The sequence below is a fragment of the Otolemur garnettii genome, unplaced genomic scaffold, assembly GCF_000181295.1.
Source record: "Otolemur garnettii isolate 467f Iridium unplaced genomic scaffold, OtoGar3 scaffold00085, whole genome shotgun sequence".
Classification (NCBI taxonomy): domain Eukaryota; kingdom Metazoa; phylum Chordata; class Mammalia; order Primates; family Galagidae; genus Otolemur; species Otolemur garnettii.
This window is the reverse complement of record NW_003852480.1, coordinates 1432269-1436276: the sequence shown is the minus strand read 5'-3', so window position 1 is coordinate 1436276 and position 4008 is coordinate 1432269. Positions and strand designations below refer to the sequence as shown.

The 4008-nt window shown below is 49.2% G+C and overlaps 1 pseudogene; it reads left to right on the top strand.

Moving 5' to 3' along the window:
- Positions 1–1566: 1566 nt before the first annotated feature.
- LOC100945595 lies at positions 1567–2988 on the top strand (annotated as a pseudogene).
- The last annotated feature ends 1020 nt before the right edge of the window (positions 2989–4008 follow it).

Genomic DNA, 4008 nt, shown 5'->3' with positions numbered 1-4008 from the left:
TGACCTTGTCATTCCCAAACAGTACTTTGCTATTCCTAAGACACAGTAGTTGACAGTGGCCCATAATATGAGACTTTTAAACATTTAATTGTAAACATTAATTGTAAACATTTAATTTTAGAAAGAGGCCTCTTTCTAAAATCCAGCAGGCCCCTGAGTCAGCCGTAGTATGAAGGAAGTGGGTGGGAAATAACATTAGGCAGAAACCCAAAATGCCATCCTGCCATGGCTTTAACTTCATTATACAGTCTAGAGACTTTTTCTTAAGACACACTGAACAGTAGCCCAACAAAAATATTTATTTACTTTGTAAGCCATCTCTTGAATCAGTGAAAGTGACCTTGTTTACCTCTTATTATAGAAAGGTATTCAAAATATTTCTATTCTTCTGATCTGATCTTTACTTTCACCGGGCTGGTCAAAGAAAAAGTTGGCTAACATCGGAGTTTGGTTCCCCCCTAGAAGGAGACTCTAAGGCAAAGATTCACGTATAGGTAGTTATTTTGGAGCTGATCCTAGATTAACAGGGTAGGGAGTAAAGAAAGGAGACAGAGAAAGAAAAGTGGCCAAGTGGCCAGTAAATGAGTTATTATCAAGCAAGTTATGCCGAATTGTAATCCAACTAGGAGGAACACAGACACCCAGTGTAAAATATTCATTTCAAAGGGAGTCATGGGATGCAAGAGAGCTGAGAATTTATATGAGAGCAGTCACTGGCTGGGAGACCTGCCGGGTGCTGGGGCTGGCACTTCCTGGCAGCCCTGGGTGTGAGCTTTTCTAGCCAGAGAGCACCCTCAAGTGAAGGGCTGCAGTTGTCTGCAGGTGGAAGTCCCAGTGCACTGAAAGTGCTGAAGACATGAAGATGGAGTACCAGCAGCCTCTGGCACAGCTAGGACTGGAATCATTTCCAAAGGATACTTAAACCAGAGGCAACCACTTCTGTTATGTGACACATATCACTAAATACAAAGTTGAGTTCTTTTCCCATAAGATTATTCTTCAAAAAAAAAAAAAAAAGACGTCACTTTACAATTAAATGTTTAAAAGTCTCATATTATGGGCCACTGTCAACTACTGTGTCTTAGGAATAGCAAAGTACTGTTTGGGAATGACAAGGTCATCTGAAAGGACTTCAATCACTGTTCTACCCGGAGGCTGTTCAATCCCAGAAGCCCCGAGACTGGGCGTGTGTGCTGACGTCAGGGAGGCGTGGCCTCTCCAGCTATATAAGCAAGCCCGTCGCAGAAGCTGGTTCGTCTCAGAAGCTGGTTCGTCTCAGACTGGTTTGTGCTTCCTTCTCGCGTGAGAGGCAGGAGCGGAACAGGGGACAACCTCCAAGGCGGTTGCCAACGAGACACAGCAGCGAGGGAAAGTTTCACTTCCAGGCAAGGAGAAGGCGGGCAGGGATCTGGCCTATCGCTGCTTCTGGAGTTGTCTGGGGTTTGGGGTCCTGGTTCGTAGCCACAGACCCGACACGGAGTAGGCAGCTTCCACGGACTGAAGGACGTGAACTTCGGGAGAGTTAAGAAGAATCTGGTCAGACTGGACCCAAACTCACCATCACCCATGGCGACCCCCGGCCCCGTGGACCAGACTGTCACCGAGTGTGTCGTTCGTGTTCCCAAGAACATGAACAAAAAATACAGCATAATGGCATTTAATGCAGCTGATAAAGTCAACTTTGCTACTTGGAGTCAGGCTCGACTGGAGCGGGACTTAAGCAACAGGAAAATTTACCAAGAGGCAGAGATGACCCAGTCAGGTTCCGGCGCCAAGTTCAGCCGCAAGCTGCGAGATGAGGCTCCGGTGAAGAAGGAAGGTGTTGGCCTCCAAGGTTTCCGGGCCGAGGACCAGCCCTGGCTGCTCCATGTCAGCGGCGAATCAGGCCGGAAGTTCAAAGGCATAAAGAGGGGAGGCGTGACAGAGAACGCATCCTACTACATTTTCACCCAGTGCCCTGACGGGTCCTTCGAGGCCTTCCCAGTGCACGAATGGTACAATTTCACGCCACTGGCCCCGCACCGCACACCCATTGCTGAGGAGGCTGCGGAAGCCGGGAGGAGCAACAAGGTGCAGAACCACTTCAGCATCTTGCAGCAGCGGCGGCCCAAGGACCAGCACCAGGACTGGGGCGAGGAAGACAAAAAGGCCAGAGAGCTGCACGTCCTGGACCTGGAGGGCGACCAGCAGAGGTCATCCGAGGACTGCATGGCCAGCGGCGAGAGGGGCAGCCGAGCCCCTCAGGCAAAGAAGAAGGTGCCACCCACCAAGGCGGGTGGGAAGAGGAAGAAGAAGGGCTCAGATGATGAGGCCTTCCAGGACGGTGACAATAGGAACTTCGAAGGCCACCAGGTGGACTACAAGGTGGACGGCTCCAGCAGCTCCCAGGACGAGCCAGAGGGCAAGCCCAAAGTCGCGCAGGAGGAGGAGAGGCCCAAGGCTGTTGATGAGCTGAGCGAAAACAGCAAGCAGGAGAAAGGGGCCAAGAAGGCTCCCGCCCCGCAGGAAAAGCCTGGGAAAGATAGCAGCAAGGAGTCCGACATTGACAGTGAGGCCTCCTCAGCTCTCTCCAAGGCGAAGAGGGAGCAGAAGCCCTCGGGAGGCGGCTCAAGGGCCAGTAGCCGCCCCGGCACACCCAGCAACGCCTCCACCCTGGGGGCTGCCAGCAACTGGCTGGAGCAAGGGAAGCGTGCAGTTAAGACACCAGCAGCCAAGCGGCTGCGGCTGGATGCCGGGCCCCAGAGCCTACCTGGGAGGTCACCCACACAGCCACCGTCCGGTAAGTCTACACCCAGCAGCGGTGATGTGCAAGTGACTGAGGACGCTGTGTGCTGCGACCTCACCCAGAAACCCATGACCACCAAGGACCTGCTCATGTTCCAGACCAAGAAGATGGGCCTGAGCAGCGAGCAGACAGTGAACGTACAGGACCAGAACCTCAAGTGGTTCAACCCTGAGCTCAAGATGGTCTTCTCCCTCAAGAAGTGAGGCTCTGTTCTCCAGGGGAAACAAATGGGGGGGGGGGACGGGGGTCAAGCTATGACGTACAATGCCCAGACTGAGGGTATGACTTCTTGATTTAAACTGCTGGATGGCAGAGCAGTGCAAAAAATGAAAAATTTAAAAAGATGAGTGAACAAAGGCTATTACTACAATCTTCAAATGTCAGATCTGGCAATATAAATAAAGAAATTGTAACAGCCAAGCCCCCAGCCCTTGAACCCCTCCCTAGAACCAATGGGGAATAAGCCCCCTACCCTTGAAAAGGAAACCTCTCCTAAGCCTTTTAGTCCCAGCCCCCTCAAGGGTAAAGAAGCAGCCTGAAATTAAGGAAGTAGGCAGGGAGGGGTTGAGCCCTGGATGAAAAGGTCCCAAGTTGTTCTTGGAAACTTACCTAATACTTGTTTGTACCCCTCATTTTATGATTTATGAGCTAATGTATCTTAAGTTAGCACGTACCTCCACCCTGAATTATGTAACCCCCTATGATATACCCTATTTTATGATTATGAAGTAATGTACATGTGATGGATCTTGTGATTTATGAATCAATATGTACCCCCCACCCTATCTGTATTATGCTAGCGTGCAGACTATGCATGACTATGCAGAATAATGGTATAAAAGGATTTCTCACCCACTATTTGAGGCTGCTTCTTGGCCCACCACAACAGCCCCTTGTAGGTGCACCTGCAGGCTTATTAAATTCCTATTAAATTTCTATTGAGTAATTACATCTGAAGTGGGGTCCATCCTTCTCTGGCATCTGCCGTTTTATTTCAAAATATAGGAAATGCTCATCTGGATTGGTAATTAAAGATAAAATTGAAAGTAAAGGGGTACTCACATTTGGATACTGGCTGGACCCCAGAGATTCTGACATGTTTATATAAACCCTAAAACTAAACCTCTTATGCCAGAAATTCTATTTTGAGGAATTTATCAGAAATGAATAAATGCAGAATGTTACCAACAACAGTGATAATAATAGCAAATATTTCTACTACA